The 21,991-nt window shown below is 37.2% G+C and overlaps 1 pseudogene; it reads right to left on the minus strand.

Annotated features, from left to right (window-relative positions):
• Positions 1–662: 662 nt before the first annotated feature.
• LOC112443529 (uncharacterized) lies at positions 663–812 on the minus strand (annotated as a pseudogene).
• Positions 813–21,991: the final 21,179 nt, after the last annotated feature.

Raw genomic sequence — 21,991 nt, forward strand, 5'->3', positions numbered from 1 at the left:
AAAAAAAGGAATAAAAGAAATGAGGACAGTTTAAGAGACCTCTGAGACAATATCAAGCACAGTAATACACTCACTATAGGGGCCTCAGAAGGAGAAGAGAGAAAGAAAGAGCATTGAGAAAACATTTGTAGATATAACAGACGAAAACTTCACTAACTTGAGAAAGAAAACTGTCACCCAAGTTCATGAAGTACAGGGAGTCCCATACAGATCAAACACAAAGAGGAACAAACCGAGATATGCCACAATTAAAATGACGAAAACTTAAGTTAAAGGGAGAATATTAAAAGCAACAAGGGAAAAGCAACAAATAACGTGTAAGGGAACTCCCATTAAGCTGTCAACTGATTTTTCAGTGGAAACTGTGCAGACCAAAAGGGAATGGTGCGATTTATTTAAAGTGATAAAAGAGAAAAATTTACAGCCAAGAATACAGTCTGGGGGCTTTCCTGGTAGTACAGTGGTTAGGACTTTGCCTTCCAGTGCGGGGGATGTGAGTTGATCCCTGGTGAGGGGCCTAAGATCTCACATGTTTTGCAGCCAGAAAATCAAAACATAAAACAAGTTATATTGTAATAAATTCAATAAAGACTTAAAAATTTTTGAAAAGCAGAATAAACTCTACCAAGCAAGACTTTTTTTTTTTTTTCAGAGTTTTTTAATACTAAGAGAGTGCTATCACAAATTACATAGGTCAAGTTTCCCACATTTGTGGAAATTGCAAGGATCAGCACATTCAGAGTGCAATGGATAAGCCTTGTCCTGAGGAAAACACCTTCATGATCATGGAATCTCTTCTGCCAAGTAAGTATATTCTCTTTCATATTTGATGGAGAAATCAAAAGCTTCACAGACAAGCTAAAGCTAAAAGGGGTCAGTGTCACCAAACTACCTTTACAATGAATGTTAACTTTTTTTAGGGGGAAAAGCCACAACTAGAAATAAGAAACTTACAAAAGGAAAAGGCTCACTGGTAAGGGTTAACATACAGTGAAAGTGAAAGTGAAGTCACTCAGTCGTGTCTGACTGTCTGTGACCCCATGAACTGTAGCCTACCAGGCTTCTCTGTCCATGGGATTTTCCAGACAAGAATACTGGAATGGGTTGCCATTTCCTTCTCCAGGAGATCTTCCCCACCCAGGGATCAAACCCAGGTCTCCTGCATTGCAGGCAGCCACTTTACCTTCTGAGCCACCAGGGAAGCCCAATACAGTAAAGGTAGGAAATCATCCACATACAAAGCTAGTAGTGAGGTTAAAAGACAGAAGTACTAAAATCATCTCTATATACAATAAGCAGTTAAGCAATACAGAAAACAATTAGATGTAGTATTTGACATCAAAAACAGTAATCATTAGGAGAAGACAGTATAAATATAGGGTTTTAAAAGTGTGTTTGAAATTAAGAGATCAGTAACTTAAAATAATCATCTCTCTCTCTCTTTCTATATATATATGTTATTGATTTTTATATCTATTTATAGTTACTGAACTATATATATAAAATTAAGAGATCATTAATAATATAATAGGTGTAACATATATTAACAATATATAATTAAGACATCGGTAACTTAAACAATCATATTTCTCTCTACATATAGATATATAGAAAGAGATTGCTATAGAAAAACTTCAAACCAAAAATTTATAATAGACATACACATAAAAAGGAAAAAGGAAACCACACATAACACTAAAGATAGTCACCAGATAACGAGAGAAGAGAATAAAAAGGGGAAGAAAAGACCTACAAAAACAAATTCAAAATAATTAACAAAGTGGCAATAAGAACATATATATTGATAATTACCTAAAACGTAAATGGACTAAATGCTCCAACTAAAAGATGGAAAGTGTCTGAATGGATTTAAAAAAAAATAAGACCTGTGTACAAGTTGCCTAAAAGACACTAACTTCAGATTTAGAGACACATACAGACTAAAACTGAGGGATTAGAAAAACATACTCCATGCAAATGGAAATGAAAAGGAAACCAGAGCAGCAATATTTATATCAGAGAAGATATATTTTATTTTATTTTATTTTTTTAAATTAATTTTATTTTATTTTTAAACCTTACATAATTGTATTAGTTTTGCCAAATATCAAAATGAATCCACCACAGGTATACATGTGTTCCCCATCCTGAACCCTCCTCCCTCCTCCCTCCCCATACCATCCCTCTGGGTCGTCCCAGTACACCAGCCCCAAGCATCCAGCATCGTGCATTGAACCTGGACTGGCATCTCGTTTCATACATGACATTTCACATGTTTCAATGCCATTCTCCCAAATCTTCCCACCCTCCCCCTCTCCCACAGAGTCCATAAGACTGTTCTATACATCAATGTCTCTTTTGCTGTCTCGTATACAGGGTTATCGTTACCATCTTTCTAAATTCCATATATATGCGTTAGTATACTGTATTGGTGTTTTTCCTTCTGGCTTACTTCACTCTGTATAATAGGCTCCAGTTTCATCCACCTCATTAGAACTGATTCAAATGTATTCTTTTTAATGGCTGAGTAATACTCCATTGTGTATATGTACCACTGCTTTCTTATCCATTCATCTGCTGATGGACATCTAGGTTGCTTCCATGTCCTGGCTATTATAAACAGTGCTGCGATGAACATTGGGGTACACGTGTCTCTTTCCCTTCTGGTTTCCTCAGTGTGTATGCCCAGCAGTGGGATTGCTGGATCATAAGGCAGTTCTATTTCCAGTTTTTTAAGGAATCTCCACACTGTTCTCCATAGTGGCTGTACTAGTTTGCATTCCCACCAACAGTGTAAGAGGGTTCCCTTTTCTCCACACCCTCTCCAGCATTTATTATTTGTAGACTTTTGGATCGCAGCCATTCTGACTGGTGTGAAATGGTACCTCATAGTGGTTTTGATTTGCATTTCTCTGATAATGAGTGATGTTGAGCATCTTTTCATGTGTTTGTTAGCCATCTGTATGTCTTCTTTGGAGAAATGTCTATTTAGATCTTTGGCCCATTTTTTGATTGGGTCATTTATTTTTCTGGAGTTGAGCTGTAGGAGTTGCTTGTATATTTTTGAGATTAGTTGTTTGTCGGTTGCTTCATTTGCTATTATTTTCTCCCATTCTGAAGGCTGTCTTTTCACCTTGCTAATAGTTTCCTTTGATGTGCAGAAGCTTTTAAGTTTAATTAGGTCCCATTTGTTTATTTTTGCTTTTATTTCCAATATTCTGGGAGGTGGGTCATAGAGGATCCTGCTGTGATGTATGTCAGAGAGTGTTTTGCCTATGTTCTCCTCTAGGAGTTTTATAGTTTCTGGTCTTACGTTGAGATCTTTAATCCATTTTGAGTTTATTTTTGTATATGGTGTTAGAAAGTGTTCTAGTTTCATTCTTTTATAAGTGGTTGACCAGATTTCCCAGCACCACTTGTTAAAGAGATTGTCTTTAATCCATTGTATATTCTTGCCTCCTTTGTCAAAGATAAGGTGTCCATATGTGCGTGGATTTATCTCTGGGCTTTCTATTTTGTTCCATTGATGTATATTTCTGTCTTTGTGCCAGTACCATACTGTCTTGATAACTGTGGCTTTGTAGTAGAGCCTGAAGTCAGGTAGGTTGATTCCTCCAGTTCCATTCTTCTTTCTCAAGATCGCTTTGGCTATTCGAGGTTTTTTGTATTTCCATACAAATTGTGAAATTATTTGTTCTAGCTCTGTGAAGAATACTGTTGGTAGCTTGATAGGGATTGCATTGAATCTATAAATTGCTTTGGGTAGTATACTCATTTTCACTATATTGATTCTTCCAATCCATGAACATGGTATATTTCTCCATCTATTGCTGTCCTCTTTGATTTCTTTCACCAGTGTTTTATAGTTTTCTATATATAGGTCTTTAGTTTCTTTAGGTAGATATATTCCTAAGTATTTTATTCTTTTCATTGCAATGGTGAATGGAATTGTTTCCTTAATTTCTCTTTCTGTTTTCTCATTATTAGTGTATAGGAATGCAAGGGATTTCTGTGTGTTGATTTTATATCCTGCAACTTTACTATAATCATTGATTAGTTCTAGTAATTTTCTGGTGGAGTCTTTAGGGTTTTCTATGTAGAGGATCATGTCATCTGCAAATAGTGAGAGTTTTACTTCTTCTTTTCCAATTTGGATTCCTTTTATTTCTTTTTCTGCTCTGATTGCTGTGGCCAAAACTTCCAAAACTATGTTGAATAGTAATGGTGAAAGTGGGCACCCTTGTCTTGTTCCTGACTTTAGAGGAAATGCTTTCAATTTTTCACCATTGAGGATAATGTTTGCTGTGGGTTTGTCATATATAGCTTTTATTATGTTGAGGTATGTTCCTTCTATTCCTGCTTTCTGGAGAGTTTTTATCATAAATGGATGTTGAATTTTGTCAAAGGCTTTCTCTGCATCTATTGAGATAATCATATGGTTTTTGTTTTTCAATTTGTTAATGTGGTATATTACATTGATTGATTTGCGGATATTGAAGAATCCTTGCATCCCTGGGATAAAGCCCACTTGGTCATGGTGTATGATCTTTTTAATGTGTTGTTGGATGCTGATTGCTAGAATTTTGTTTAGGATTTTTGCATCTATGTTCATCAGTGATATTGGCCTGTAGTTTTCTTTTTTTGTGGGATCTTTGTCAGGTTTTGGTATTAGGGTGATGGTGGCCTCATAGAATGAGTTTGGAAGTTTACCTTCCTCTGCAATTTTCTGGAAGAGTTTGAGCAGGATAGGTGTTAGCTCTTCTCTAAATTTTTGGTAGAATTCAGCTGTGAAGCCGTCTGGACCTGGGCTTTTGTTTGCTGGAAGATTTTTGATTACAGTTTCAATTTCCGTGCTTGTGATGGGTCTGTTAAGGTTTTCTATTTCTTCCTGGTCGAGTTTTGGAAAGTTGTACTTTTCTAAGTATTTGTCCATTTCTTCCTCGTTGTCCATTTTATTGGCATATAATTGTTGATAATAGTCTCTTATGATCCTTTGTATTTCTGTGTTGTCTGTTGTGATCTCTCCATTTTCGTTTCTAATTTTATTGATTTGATTTTTCTCCCTTTGTTTCTTGATGAGTCTGGCTAATGGTTTGTCAATTTTATTTATCCTTTCAAAGAACCAGCTTTTGGCTTTGTTGATTTTTGCTATGGTCTCTTTTGTTTCTTTTGCATTTATTTCTGCTCTAATTTTTAAGATTTCTTTCCTTCTACTAACCCTGGGGTTCTTCATTTCTTCCTTTTCTAGTTGCTTTAGGTGTAGAGTTAGGTTATTTATTTGACTTTTTTCTTGTTTCTTGAGGTGTGCCTGTATTGCTATGAACTTTCCCCTTAGGACTGCTTTTACCGTGTCCCACAGGTTTTGGGTTGTTGTGTTTTCATTTTCATTCGTTTCTATGCAAATTTTTATTTCTTTTTTGATTTCTTCTGTGATTTGTTGGTTATTCAGCAGCGTGTTGTTCAGCCTCCATATGTTGGAATTTTTAATAGTTTTTCTCCTGTAATTGAGATCTAATCTTACTGCATTGTGGTCAGAAAAGATGCTTGGAATGATTTCTATTTTTTTGAATTTACCAAGGCTAGCTTTATGGCCCAGGATGTGATCTATCCTGGAGAAGGTTCCATGTGCGCTTGAGAAAAAGGTGAAATTCATTGTTTTGGGATGAAATGTCCTATAGATATCAATTAGGTCTAACTGGTCTATTGTATCGTTTAAAGTTTGTGTTTCCTTGTTAATTTTCTGTTTAGTTGATCTATCCATAGGTGTGAGTGGGGTATTAAAGTCTCCCACTATTATTGTGTTATTGTTAATTTCTCCTTTCATACTTGTTAGCATTTGTCTTACATACTGCGGGGCTCCCGTGTTGGGTGCATATATATTTATAATTGTTATATCTTCTTCTTGGATTGATCCTTTGATCATTATGTAGTGACCTTCTTTGTCTCTTTTCACAGCCTTTGTTTTAAAGTCTATTTTATCTGATATGAGTATTGCTACTCCTGCTTTCTTTTGGTCCCTATTTGCATGGAAAATCTTTTTCCAGCCCTTCACTTTCAGTCTGTATGTGTCCCCTGTTTTGAGGTGGGTCTCCTGTAGACAACATATGTAGGGGTCTTGTTTTTGTATCCATTCAGCCAGTCTTTGTCTTTTGGTTGGGGCATTCAACCCATTTACGTTTAAGGTAATTACTGATAAGTATGATCCCGTTGCCATTTATTTTATTGTTTGGGGTTCGAATTTATACACCATTTTTGTGTTTCCTGTCTAGAGAATATCCTTTAGTATTTGTTGGAGAGCTGGTTTGGTGGTGCAGAATTCTCTCAGCTTTTGCTTGTCTGAGAAGCTTTTGATTTCTCCTTCATACTTGAATGAAATCCTTGCTGGGTACAATAATCTGGGCTGTAGGTTATTTTCTTTCATCATTTTAAGTATGTCTTGCCATTCCCTCCTGGCTTGAAGAGTTTCTATTGAAAGATCAGCTGTTATCCTTATGGGAATTCCCTTGTGTGTTATTTGTTGTTTTTCCCTTGCTGCTTTTAATATTTGTTCTTTGTGTTTGATCTTTGTTAATTTGATTAATATGTGTCTTGGGGTGTTTCGCCTTGGGTTTATCCTGTTTGGGATTCTCTGGGTTTCTTGGACTTGGGTGATTATTTCCTTCCCCAGCTTAGGGAAGTTTTCAACTATTATCTCCTCAAGTATTTTCTCATGGTCTTTCTTTTTGTCTTCTTCTTCTGGAACCCCTATGATTCGAATGTTGTAGCGTTTAATATTGTCCTGGAGGTCTCTGAGATTGTCCTCATTTCTTTTAATTCGTTTTTCTTTTATTCTCTCTGATTCATTTATTTCTACCATTCTATCTTCTAATTCACTAATCCTATCTTCTGCCTCTGTTATTCTACTATTTGTTGCCTCCAGAGTGTTTTTAATTTCATTTATTGCATTATTCATTATATATTGACTCTTTTTTATTTCTTCTAGGTCCTTGTTAAACCTTTCTTGCATCTTCTCAATCCTTGTCTCCAAGCTATTTATCTGTGATTCCATTTTAATTTCAAGATTTTGGATCAATTTCACTATCATTATTTGGAATTCTGTATCAGGTAGATTCCCTATCTCTTCCTCTTTTGTTTGGTTTGGTGGGCATTTATCCTGTTCCTTTATCTGCTGGCTATTCCTCTGTCTCTTCATCTTGTTTAAATTGCTGAGTTTGGGGTGTCCTTTCTGTATTCTGGCAGTTTGTGGAGTTCTCTTTATTGTGGCTTTTCCTCGCTGTGTGTGGGTTTGTACAGGTGGCTTGTCAAGGTTTCCTGGTTAGGGAAGCTTGTGTCGGTGTTCTGATGGGTGGAGTTGTATTTCTTCTCTTTGTTCAGTCACGCTCCTTTCGAAGAGTTGGATTGCTTTTCTGGGTGCCTGATGTCCTCTGCCGGCATTCAGAAGTTGTTTTGTGGAATTTACTCGATGTTTAAATGCTCTTTTGATGAATTTGTGGGGGAGAAAGTGTTCTCCCCGTCCTACTCCTCCGCCATCTTGGCTCCTCTGAGAAGATATATTTTAAAATAAAGGCTTTACAAGAGGCAAAAAGGGCATTCATCACATAGTGATCAAGGGATCAGTCCAAGAAGTTACAACAATTAGAATATACATGCATCCAACATAAGAGCACCTCAATATAGAATGCACATATTAACAGACATAAAAGGAGAAATCAATAGTAACTCAATAATAGTAGAGTATTTTAACACCCCCCTTTCACCAGAGAGAAAATCAGTAAGGGAACACAGACCTTACATAGCACACTAGACTAAATGAACTTGCTTGATATATAGAGCATTCTATCCAAAAACAGAACACACATTCTTTTCAAGTGCACATGGAACATTCTCCAGGATATATCACACAATGGGCCACAAAACAAGCCTCAGTAACTGTAAGAAAATTGAAATTACATCAAACGTCTTTTCCAACCACAACACTCTAAGACTAGAAATCAACTACAAAAAAAGAAAAAAGAAAAAGCAGCAAAACCCCACCTCACACGGAGGCTAAAAAACATGCTTCTAAACAACCAATGGATCACTTAAGAAATTAAAGAAGAAAGAAAAAAGACCCAGACAGAAATGAAAACAAAAACATGGTGATGCAAAACCTGTGGGATGTAGCAAAAGCATTTCTAGGAGGGAAGTTTATAGCAATAAAAGCTTATCTCAGGAAACAAGGAAAATCTCAAATAAATAACCTGACCTTTATACCTAAGGAAACTAGAGAAATAAGAAAAAACAAAACCCAAAGTTAATAGAAGAAAGGAAATCATAAAGATCAGAGCAGAAATAAATGAAATATAAACTAAAAAAATTAGAAACATTCAATGAAACTAAAGGCTGATTCTTTGACAAGATAACCAAAGTTGATAAACCTATAGCTAGACTCATTGAGATAAAAAGGGAGAGGGCCCAAATCAATAAATCAGAAATAAAAAAGGAAAAGTTACACAGACACCACAGAAATACAAAACCTCATAAAAGTGCGACAAGCAACTACACATCAATAAAATGGACTACCTAGAAGAAATGGACAAATTCTTGGAAAGGAACAATCTCCCAAAACTGAACCAGGAAGAAATAGAAAATATGAACAGATAAATTACCAGTAATAAAATTAAATCAGTAATTTAAAAACTTCCAACAAGCAAAAGTCCAGGACCAGATGACTTCACAGGTGAATTCTACCAAACATTTAGAGAAGAGTCAATGCCCTGATGGCTCAGCAGGTAACAAATCCACCTGCAATGTGGGAGATGCAGGAGATGTGGGTTCAATTCCTAGGTTGGGATGATCCTCTGAAGAGGAAATGGCAACCCACTCCAATATACTTACATGGAAAATCCCATGGACAAAGGAGCCTGGCAGGCTACAGTCCAAAATGTCACAAAAATTTGGATACAACTCTTTGTGAGCCACTGAGCATGCACAATGCTTATCTTTCTGAAACTGATTCTATGAGGCCAGGATTACCCTGATACCAAAACCAGGCAAAGATATCACACAAAAAAGAAAATTATAGGTCAATATCACTGAGGACAGTAGATGCCAAAACCCACAACAAAATACTAGCAAACTGAATTCAACAATATATTAAAAGGATCATACACCACAATCAGTGAAATTTATTGCAGAGATGTGAGGAATTTTCAATATCCTTAAATCAGTCAATGTGATAAACTACATCAATGAATTGAAAAATAAAAACCATGTGATCATTTCAACAGATGCAGAAAAAACTTTGATAGACTTTAACATCCGTTCATGAAAAAAAAAAAAAAAAACTTTCTATAAAGTAGGCATAAAGTGAACACATGTCAACATAATACAGGCCATTTATGACAAACCCGCAGCTAACATCATACTCAATGGCCAAAAGTTGAAAGCATTTCCTCTGAGATGACGAGCAAGAAAATGATGCACACTCTCAGCACTTTTATTCAACATAGTTTTTTGGAAGTCATAGCTATAGCAATCAGAGAAGAAAAAGAATTAAAGGAAATACAGATTGGAAAGGAGGAAGTTAAACTGTCACTGTTTGGAGTTGACGTGATATTATGAGTAGAAGATCCTAAAGATGCTACCAGAAAACTAAGAGAATTCATCAATGAATTCAATAAAGTTGCAAAATACAAAATTAATATACAGAAATCTGCTGCATTTCTATGCACTAAAAATAAAATATTAGAAAGAGAAATTAAGGAAACAATCCCATTTACTGTCATATCAAAAAGAAAAACCCAGACTATTGTATTTGTGGTAGGGCTGAGTAGCTGCCAGAGCTGCCTAGACAGGAGGACACCAAAAAAGTGTAGTGTCTTGGGAGCAATGGGTCATAGCTTTTCAAAAAGGCAGGGGTAATCACCAAATTCAAGAGAGTGGTTCTTTGCAGTCCAGAGAAAGTCTTGGGGTCGAACAGATGGCAAGGGGGGTTAATTTTTATTTTTTCTTTAGTGTTTTTTAATTCTCAATTTAGATGGTGTGTGTAGTTCTACATCATAATATTTTAAAAATATTTTTGTGTGTATGAAATATTCTATAAAATTTGAAAAACTCACAATAAGAAGAGCATAAAAGAGGACTTTTTTTTTTAAAGGACACTTGGTTGAAATAGACCATAAACAAATATAACATGCAAATGAATTAAGTTTCCTAGAGGAAAACAATAGAAAGGGAAAGACTAGAGATGTCTTCAAGAAAATTAGAGATACCAAGGGAACATTTCATGCAAAGATGGGCTCAATAAAAGACAGAAACAGTTTGAACCTAATAGAAGCAGATAAAGAAGAGGTGGCAAGAATTCACAGAAGAACTATACAAAAAAGATCTTCACGATCCATAAACCACAATGGTGTGATCACTCACCTGGAGCCAGATATCCTGGAATGTGAAGTCAAGTAGGCCTTAGGAAGAATTACTAGGAACAAAGCTAGTGGAAGTGATGGAATTTCAGTTGAGCTATTTCACGTTCTAAAATATAATGTTGCTAAAGTGCTGCACTCAATATGCCAACATATTTGGAAAACTCAGCAATGGCCACAGGACTGGAAAAGGTCAGATTTCATTCCAATCCCGAAGAAAGGCAATGCAAAAGAATGTTCAAACTACTACACGATTGCACTCATCTCACACGCTAGTAAAGTAATGCTAAAAATTCTCCAAGTAAGGCTTCAACAGTACATGAACCAAGAACTTCCAGATGTTCAAGCTGGATTTAGAAAAGGAAGAACAGAGATCAAATTGCCAACATCCACTGGATCGTCAAAAAAGCAAGAGAGTTCCAGAAAAAACATTTATTTCTTCTTTACTGACTATGTCAAAGCCTCTGACTTTGTGGATCACAACAAACTGTGGGAAATTCTTAAAGATATGGGAATACCATACCATCTTACCTACTTCCTGGGACATCTGTATGCAAGTCAAGAAGCAACAGTTAGAACCGGACATGGAACCATGGACTGGTTTCAAATCGGGAAAGGAGTACATCAAGTCTGCATATTGTCACTCTGCTTATTTATCTTTTATGCAGAGTACATCATGCAAAATGGTGGGCTGGATGAAACACAAACTGGACTCTGGATTGCCAGGAGAAATACCAGTAACCTCAGATATGAAGATGACACCACCCTTATGGCAGAAAGCGAAGAGGAACTGAAGAACCTCTTGATGAAAGTGAAAGAGGAGAGTGAAAAAGCTGACTTAAAACTCAACATTCAAAAAACTAAGTTCATGGCATCTGGTCCCATCACTTCAAGGCAAACAGATGAGGAGACAATGGAAACAGTAAAAGACTATTTTCTTGGGCTCCAACATCACTGCAGATGGTGACTGCAGCCATGAAATTAAAAGACACTCGTTGCTTGGAAGAAAATGTATGATGAAACAAGACAGCATATTAAAAAGCATCAACGTTACTTTGCCAGCAAAGGTCCGTCTAGTCAAAGCTTTGGTTTTTCCAATAGTTATGTGTGGATGTGAGAGTTGGACCATAAATAAAGCTGTTTAGTTCAGTCACTCAGTCGTGTCTGACTCTTTGTGACCCCATGAACTTCAGCACGCCAGGCCTCCCTATCCATCACCAACTCCCGGAGTCCACCCAAACTCATATCCATTGAGTCGGTAATGCCATCCAACCATCTCATCCTCTGTCATCCCCTTCTTCTGCTTTCAGTATTTCCCAGTATCAGGATTTTTTCCAGTGAGTCAGGTCTTCGCATCAGGCAGCCAAAGTATTGGAGTTTCAGCTTCAGCAGTATTGGAGTTTCAGCTTCAGCATCAGTCCTTCCAATGAATACCCAGGACTGATCTCCTTTAGGATGGACTGGTTGGATCTCCTTGTGGTACAAGGGACTCTCAAGAGTCTTCTCCAACACCACAGTTCAAAAGCGTCAACTATTTGAAGCTCAGCTTTCTTTATTATCCAACTCTCACATCCATACATGACTACTGGAAAAACCATAGCCTTGACTAGAGGGATTTATGTTGACAAAGGAATGTCTCTGCTTTTTAATATGCTGTCTAGGTTGGTCATAACTTTCCTTCCAAGGAGTAAGTGTCTTTTAATTTCATAGCTGCAATCACCATCTACAGTGATTTTGGAACCCCAGAAAAATAAAGTGTGTCACAGTTTCCACTGTTTCCCCATCTATTTGCCATGAAGTGATGGGACCGGATGCCATGATCTCAGTTTCCTGAATGTTAAACTTTAAGCCAACTTTTTCACTCTCCTCTTTCACTTTCATCAAGAAGGTCTTTAGTTCCTCTTCACTTTCTGCCATAAGGGTGGTGTCATCTGCATATCTGAGGTTATTGATATTTCTCCCAGCAATCTTGATTCCAGTTTGTGCTTCCTCCAGCCCAGCATTTCTCATGATGTACTCTGCATATAAGTTATATAAGCAGGGTGACAATATACAGCCTTGATGTACTCCTTTTCCTTTTTGGAACCAGTCTGTTGTTCCATGTCCAGTTCTAACTGTTGCTTCCTGACCTGCATACAGATTTCTCAAGAGGGAGGTCATGTGGTCTGGTATTCTCATCGCTTTCAGAATTTTCCACAGTTTATTGTGATCCACACAGTCAAAGGTTTTGGCATAGTCAATAAAGCAGAAATAGATGTTTTTCTGGAACTCTCTTGCTTTTTTGATGATTCAGCGAATGTTGGCAATTTGATCTCTGGTTCCTCTACCTTTTCTAAAACCAGCTTGAATATCTGGAATGCTGAAGAATTGATGCTTTTAAATTGTTGTGTTGGAGAAGTCTCTTGAGAGTCCCTTGGACTGCAAGGAGATCAAACCAGTCAATCCTAAAGGAAATCAGTCCTGAATATTCATTGGAAGGACTCATGCTGAAGCTGAAGCTCCAATACTTTGGCCACCTGATGCAAAGAACTGACTCATTTGAAAAGACCCGGATGCTGGGAAAGATTGAAGGCAGGAGGAGAAGGGGATGACAGAGGATGTGATGGTTGGATGGCATCACTGACTCAATGGCCATGAATTTGAACAAGCTCCAGGAGCTGGTGATGGGCAGAGAAGCCTGGTATGCTGCAGTCCATGGGGTCACAAAGAGTTGAACATGACTGAGTGACTGAACTGAACCTAAAATACAGACTCTAAGAATGAGTTGAAAAAAATTAGTAAAGCTAAAGACAGAAACACAAACTTTTTATAGGAAGTGCATATTTAAAAAACAACTAGACCTATCTAGAAATTATGAATGATATACAAAGTAAAGTGTAACAGAAATGAAATGAAGGTCAAATTTAACGAGATGAATGGAACCAAGACTAAAATCATAAAATGTGAAGAAATGGAATGTTGTTTATAAATAAAAATCAATTCATAGAGATGATAGTAATCAATCTTTGTGCCCTCAGTGTAAGATTAATATTGCCAAAGATTATATTATAGTATTATATTATGATGATATTATAAATAAATACTATTAGTAACACAAGGAATTATTAATAAATCCACAGTCAGAGAGAAAAATTCAGAAACAGACTATTCAGAAAAAAAAATTCTAAAAAATATTTAAGCAACATCACTAACAAGCTCAAGTTTTATAGACTTACAACAAATTGAAAGTAAAAGTGAAGTTGCTCAGTCGTGTCCGACTCTTTGCAACCCCATGGACAGTAGCCTACCAGGCTCCTCCCTCCATGGGATTCTCCAGGCAAGAGTACTGGAGTGGGCTGCCATTTCCTTCTCCAGGGCATCTTCCCGACCCAGGGATCGAATCCCAGTCTCCCGCATTCCAGGCAGACGCTTTAACCTCTGAGCCACCAGGGAAGCCTAGTTATAACAAATTAGCTCTCTCTAAAAACAGTATTTTTCTTTGTCAAATACCAGTGGATCACTTAATATTGATCTGGTATTAGGCTACAAATAACATCCATATAGATAAAGATTTATAAACAATACAGACCATATTATCTAAACTGAACAGTGTATATATACTAAGAAGAGAATAGGAACAAAAATCTGTTTAACTGAAGATTAAAATATGATGCATTAAATAACTCAAGAGGAAATCTAACAGAAACTGAAAACTAAGAATAAACAAAGCTGGAACTTTATAACCAAAACTTGTAATACATGTTCTAAACTGTACTAAGAGGAAAATGTATAGCCATATATACAGTTTCTAGAAAACAATAGATTAGAAAATAAGTGGCTACAAAGTGAAAGTTGCTCAGTTGTGTCCGACTCTTTATGACCCCATGGGCTATAGAGTCCCTGGAATTCTCCAGGCCAGAATACTGGAGTGGGTAGCCTTTCCCTTCTCCAGGGGATCTTCCCAAGCTACAAAGGGAATAGCAGAAATAACCATGAGGAAGTAAGATGACATAATCAAACTAAACAAAAGAGAAAATAAATAGCAAATAAACCAATCTCAAAAAGTTAGCCTGATAAATCAAATCAAAAGCAGTTTATTCATAAAGATCAAACATTAGAAAGGTTTGATCAGGAAAATTAGAGAAAAACATTACCAAAAGTATTAGGAATAAAAAAAAATATAAATATAATGGAGATTAAAAATTAAAGAATATTTAACACAGTAGATAAGAAAATCTAGGTGATTCTGTAGACAAATTTTTGTATTCATTTTTCTAGATAAATATTAATTTCCTAATATGACATTTGAGGACAATGAAAACCAAAGAAAACTAATAGCCAAAGGAAAAAAATCTACAGTGAGCGAGAGAGGGAGACAGAGATAGACAGAAATGTAACATGGCCTTTGTAGTTTTGGGAATGACTTTTTATCAAAACCAAAAAAAAAAAAAAAAACCATACCATTGTTAAAGTTACCCATGTATTTAGGAAAAATGGAAAACTTTTAAATTTACTCTATAAGATTGTCATGAAAGTAATAATACCAAAAATTATAATTGATTTTAATAACAAGCAATATAAAAATCCCAAATATATTATTAAAAATTATCCTTGGGACTATCTGAAGACCAAGAAGTGTATCTGAAGACCAAGAAGTGTATCTCAAGGATGCAAGGATTGCTCAATACTAAGAAATATATTTGTGTAATTTATATTAATAAGAGGCTAAATAGTATGGTTAATTTGTGGGCCCTGGAACCAGACTGCCTCAGTTTGAATCGTAGGTCTGCCAGGTTTTACCCTTACGACCTTGGATAAGTTACTCAAACTCTCTGCTCTTTTGGGTCTTCGTTTGTAAAGCAGTTATTATAGTTGCAGCTACCTCATTAAGTTTTGTTTGGGTAAATGAGTAAATATATGTGGAAAATTTAGAACACTGCTTGGCAAATTAATAAATAGAGAAGAAATGTTTAATTTAAAGATATATATAATATTTTTATTAACATAAATAAATAATTAAGTTTAAAAGAAATGAAACAAAAATATAGAGTATTGCTTTGCATTAATAAGGTACCCTGAAAACTGAACTTTAAAATACTAGGCCAAGAGATGAATAAAAAATGTTCATATGTTGTCAGATGCCAATAGTACATAAAACTGCAAGACTCATTTCTAACAAAATTATAAATAACTTTTCAATAGAAAGAAAATCCATAACCTAAAAAGCAAATGGACCTACTGGAAAATTACAGGAGCATCAATTTGTTTAATTTTTGCACCATCATTCTTAATGGTAAAACTTTAGAACTGATTCTGTGAAGTCAGAGAATACAAAAATGTGAATCTTAATGCTACTATTCATCTGTGTTCTGGAGGTTTAAGACAATGTAGGGCTTCCCTTGTGGCTCAGCTGGTAAAGAATCCGCTTGCAATGCGGGAGACCTGGGTTCGATCCGTGGGTTGGGAAGATGTCCTGGAGAAAGGAAAGGCTACCCACTTCAATATTCTGGCCTGGAGAGTTCCATGGACTATACAGTCCACGGGGTCACAAAGAGTTGGACACAACTGAGAGACTCTCACTTTCACTTTCACTTTTGTAATATAATAGCAAAATCATGAGGTTAAAAAAATGAAATGGCAGATGCTGTGCTTATGCAGACATTCCCAAGACATAACCAAAAAGAGATAGAGAAAGGATCAAAATATAATATCACTTGTTCTCCTATATAGTAACAATGCACAATTATAAATAATACAAAATAATTCAATTTATAATAACAATTTAAACTATAAAATTTTTAGAATAAATGTGGGTTACATAAGATATGTGTGAAAAACATACAATTTGTGAAAAAAATAAAAATAAATAGAAACCATGTTCGCAGTAAGGAAGATTTATTATAATAAGCATGTCAATTAATCTGGAACAGCTTGTAAAATAAAAATCTTGAGATACTTTTCAAAGAAATTGACAAACTGATTTTGAAGTTGATCTGGAATAGTCACGTGCAGGATTAGTCAAGGGGAATTTTGAAGAAGATTAGCAGTGGAGCAATGTCCACTCATCACAGTTTCAGTTCAGTTCAGTCACTCAGTTGTGTCCGATTCTTTGCAACCCGACCCCATGGACTGCAGCAAGCCAGGCTTCCCTGTCCATTACCAGTCTCTGGTTCCTCTGCCTTTTCTAAACCCAGCTTGAACATTTGGAAGATCTTGAATCATGTACTGTTGAAGTTTATCCCACCAGAAATCAAACATACAATGCAACCAAGGGAACTAAAACTGCAGGATTATGTAAGAATTGAAAACAGATCAGTAGCATATACCCGTGTGAATACAGAATTTTTAATATTCAGTAAATGCAACATTTTAAATCAGTGTTATAAGAGAAGGGGTCCCCAATCTTTTGGCACTGGGACTGATTTCATGGAAGACAATTTTTCCACCGATGAGGGTGGTGGCAGATGGTTTTGGGATGATTCAAGTGTATTACATTTATTGTGTACTTTATTTCTATTATTATTACCTCAGCTCCACCTCAGATCATGAGGCATTAGATCCCGGAGTTGGGAAACCCCTGATAGATAACCTCAAGTGGATACTATCCTATAGTGGCAGTTGGGAGATAAATCAGTGAAGTGTCATAGGAGGCCAAGAGCTAAGTGTGCACATCTTTCCCCAGCTGCCTTCACTGACGCCATGTTCATAGCTGTGGTGGGAGTACTTACAGAAATTCACAAATGTTGCAAACAGGGATTTCCCCTCAAGGCTTTCCTGTGCTCCCCACCTCTACTTCCATGAATGTGTCAAGTATTTACTAGCTGACGCTGCTGCTACTGCTGCTGCTAAGTCGCTTCAGTCGTGTCCGACTCTGTGCGACCCCATAGACGGCAGCCCACCAGGCTCCCCGTCCATGGGATTCCCCGTCCATAGAACACTGGAGTGGGTTGCCATTTCCTTCTCCAATGCATGAAAGTGAAAAGTGAAAGGGAAGTCGCTAAGTCGTGTCCGACTCTTCGTGACCCCATGGACTGCAGCCTACCAGGCTCCTCCGTCAATGGGATTTTCCAGGCAAGAGTACTGGCGTGGGTTGCCATTGCCTTCTCTGAGCACAGCATACATCCTTTGAACAAACAATTCTACTTGTAACAATAAGCCCTGTAGAAACCCTCTCCATGTTGGATCAGTTCAGCAGAAAGTAAAAGAGTGACCAAGTCAAACTGAATTACATCATAACGACACTTGTGATCTCGCAAGGCAGGAGTTGAGAAGTCAAGCACTAGCTGGTTGACTCAGTGGCTCGACGGTGTCATCAGTGACAGGTTCTCTTCATTGCTCTATTCTGTTGCTCATAGAATTTGCTTCACTTTAAGTCTCTCAATTATATGATGGTCCAGTGTGGGAAGAGATAAACTCTTCCTTGACCATAGAACCTGTTTTCCCCTTTGAATGACTGGGTCCACTCAGGTCAAGAGAGTCAGAAGGGTAAGGCTGCTTTGAAGCCTCAGTTTTCTCAGGATCAGCTGAGAAATGGGGATTTGTGTGGCCAGTTGAATAAAGTCAGGGTTTTTCTAGGCCCAGGTAGACCTCCTAAGTTTAAAAAAGAAAAAGATTTAAAAGAAGAAAATCTTAAAAGGAATAAAAATGGTAAGTATTTATTGTATAATCACATTTATTTAGAACAAAATAACTCTCATGTGTGTGTGTCTGTTTGTCTATCTGTGCCTATCGAGGTGTGAGGAAGGAGAAAGAGGGAAGAGGAGGAAAGGGAGGGTGAGGAAACCAGTTCTGTCAAGGGATGGACCCAACCCGCTGTAGCTGTGTGACCTTGGGCATGATACTCAACCTCTCTGACCTCAGTGTCTGCAACCGTACAATGAGGATAACAGTGTCTACCCTATGGGATTGCTGTGATGATTAAATGAAAGACTATCTGTAAAGTTCCTTGGAGGATACTCAGCAGATGTCCATGCTCTATAAAGGTATATTGATATTTCCTTATTCTTTCTACGCAATTAGATATAAATTTTTAGCTGCGGGAATTTTTTGTAAGATAAAATAAATGAAAAGTAGTGTTCCCAAGGAAGTAATACTACCAGCTGTAATTAAGGACCTGGTATATTCCAGGACTGGGTTGGGTCATCTGTGAGCTGCCCCATGAGAGGCAGAGGGGAGCTCAGCTGGGAGCATTTACTCTCTGGCCTTAAGGCTTCTTTCAGGATGTTCTATAAAGGACATATCTTACACTTTTCTTGAAAGAAAAAATGTAAAGGTAGCTTTCTTTTTGAAATGTGATTTTGTGCTTTATAATGCAATAGAATGAAAGTTTTTCTTATCTCATTTGTTTATTGCATTGAAAGTTATTCTCTTTTGCTATAGAGAGCCCACTGCAGTTTGATAAAATGTTATGACATATTTTTAAATTACATTCAATTTAAGTGCAATACCAAACAAGGTATCTGCCAATTTCTATCATGGAATATCCAGCCTCTATGAATCCTGTTGGTATATATTTTTATCTTTACTCGCATATGAGTATTTTCATTTAGTGGTATTTTGAGTTTGCAAATGATTTTACATCTTAGTTTTTAAAGTTAACAGTACATTATAAGCTCCTATTTATATGTTCTTATATAATTTTAAAACTATATACTGCAGTGCTGCATTCCATATTATATTGATCTGATGGGGTTATGGGAAGTTCCCTGGGTGTTAATCACAATTGGCCCCCTAGCCTGCACCCTGGAAATGAAAGATTGTAAATTCTGCTGAGATGTTTCCAAGATTCAGAAGACAGCACTACACCAGTGTGTACTGTTGGGTGTTTTGTTTTGTTTTGTTTCTCTCTCTTGGTTAAAGGAGAAATCAAGTCCAGGGCTGAGTTCAAGGCATTCATGGCTGGGATCGTAGCCAGGCTGTCTGTCTTTGGAAGTGGGCTCCTGTCTGGGGAGGAACAGAGGCCCCGTGCAGCGCCGCCCAGACCCTGCCGCCCGCGGTGCCAAGTGCGCTGAGCTCTGCAATGAGCCAGGGAGACCCCGCACAGCTGCTGATGCTTCGATGTCAGAGCTGACATGGGGTCACCATAGCGACGGAGGCGGCTGCCAGAGAAGCCCGGGGGCGAAACCCCGCCTGAAAGGACAGGAAAATGACACTGGCCAGTTCGTGCCCAAATACCCACTAGGTAGAAGACAGAGCTGGTTACAGATCAATATAAAAAGAGAGAAAATGCAAATCAGTCCAAATTATATAAAACCAACAAATAATTACCGGTCCCCAGTATTTCCAGCCGGGAGCCAGAGGGTCGGCCTGGGCAAGGGGCAAGACTAGTGTTTAAGTCCCACCTCTAAGATTTGATGCAGTATTGGCAAAAGACAGTGCTAATTTATTTGCACATGAAATAATGTTTATCTTAAATGAAGTGTGGAGAAAATTAATGAAAATATCAGATGTAAATTACTGGGGGCTTAAAGAACAAGCCAGCACCCCTTTAGGGAAACAAGACACAGTTTAAGAGATTAAGACACTTTGATGGAATGACAATCGAGGTTCCTAATTGTGACTTCAAAGAGTGTAACTGCTGAAGTTCCTTATGAATTGTAAGAGAAAAGCTGATTTGTTTGTGCAGTTTTGATATTAGATTTATTTTATTATGTATTCCTGAAAGACACTCTATTTGGAGTAGACATATCATAAATATTTAATTATCTGAAAATTAAATCAACCATCATTCTCTATCTTATTCTGGATAAATAATTTACTTTTATTAATTCTAATATAGAAGCTACTTTCTCTTTATTTTCCCTTGTTATTTCTGACTGTAAAAGAATTGTCCACTCAGTAGAAAATTTGAGACACAATTTAAGCTATAAAAATGTGGAGAAGAAAATATCTATAACTCCATGCCCAAGAAACCAATTTTAACATCTGGAATATTTTTTCAAGAGCTATCCTTATGCATTTTTTATCCTAATTGAATTCATATTGTATATGATTAAATTTTTGCTTTGGCTTAGTGGTATTTAAAGGCATTTTTCCCTGCAGAGGGAAATTAAATTGAATGTAATTTTTAAGATTGCATTTTATTTCTTTGACATATTATGATTTCATTATTGATCCCTGGATCTTGAGGATGTCCTGGAGAAGGAAATGGCAACCCACTCCAGTATTCTTGCCTGGAAATTCCCATGGACAGAAGAGCCTGGCGGGCTACAGTCCATGAGATTGCAAAGAATTGGACATGACTGAGCGACTAACAAGCACACATATTATAGAGAATTTTAAATATCTTCTTCATTAAAATTAACCCTAAGTTAAATATATTTGGGTTAAATGCCTGTCGACATTTTAGATTATTTCATTAGAATAAATAAGTTACTTAGAAGTGGAGTTAATGTGTCAATATGTATGAGAGTAACACCATTCTTGTTAATACCGCCAAAATTCTATTAATTGCCAAAAACACTGACAGAAGTTATTCGGTCCTCTCAGATACCACTAGTGAGAGTCAAGCAGAAACTTTCAGAAAAGTTTCTAAATAGCTTCCCCAATAACTGCCATCTGTTTATTTCATCTTTGTACCTTAACATTTGAAATCATATCATTTTTAATTGAAAAGTTTTTATAATTAGGAAGCTGATGTCTTTTTAAATCTCCATTTATTTATTTATTTTAATATAAATTTATTTATTTTAATTAGAGGCTAATTACTTTACAATATTGTATTGGTTTGTACACATGTTCCCATCCTGACTCCCCCTCCCACTTCCCTCCCCATACCATCCCTCTGGGTCATCCCAGTGTCTTTTAAATGCAAGGAGATCCAACCAGTCCATTCTGAAGGAGATCAGCCCTGGGTGTTCTTTGGAGGGAATGATGCTAAAGCTGAAGCTCTAATACTTTGGCCACCTCATGCGAGGAGTTGACTCATTGGAAAAGACTCTGATGCTGGGAGGGATTGGGGGCAGGAGGAAAAGGGGACGACAGAGGATGAGATGGCTGGATGGCATCACCGACTCGATGGACATGAGTCTGAGTGAACTCCGGGAGTTGGTGATGGACAGGGCATCTTGGCGTGCGGTGATTCATGGGGTCGCAAAGAGTCGGACACGACTGAGTGACTGAACTGAACTGAATTGAACTGAACCATTTGTAATTTATGTTGTGGTTTATTGGTTCATGACCTTTGTTTAAAAGATGATTTTGTTTGTGTGATATGGATGGGTAAGTAATTTGGGCCATTTCATCCACTCAAAGCAACTACAGAATGTGGCAAGATACTGCCAAGGTGCATCAGAGACCTAGTAAGTCAGTAACCACTGAGTCAGGACGCAGGGAGAGAGTGAAGTCAGACAGGCTACCCAAGGTTTAGAGGTCTTCATCCTTTTGCTGCAGTGTGGGCAGGCTCAAAGGGACAGAGGTTCCATGGTCTCCCAAGAGGAAGGATGAATCTGGTAACCTGGTTACTTTTGATTGGACTTTGGAAACCTGCTCTTCAGTAGTGAACTAAAAGGCAGTAAGACCTGTGCTCTGGAATCCACATAAGAAGTGTGACCCAGCGCCCTTTCTTGGTTGTCCCTCTTTCTTTGTTTCACTCCTCTGGTTGCTCATTT

This window comes from Bos taurus, chromosome 22 (genome assembly GCF_002263795.3).
Source record: "Bos taurus isolate L1 Dominette 01449 registration number 42190680 breed Hereford chromosome 22, ARS-UCD2.0, whole genome shotgun sequence".
Classification (NCBI taxonomy): Eukaryota; Metazoa; Chordata; class Mammalia; order Artiodactyla; family Bovidae; genus Bos; species Bos taurus.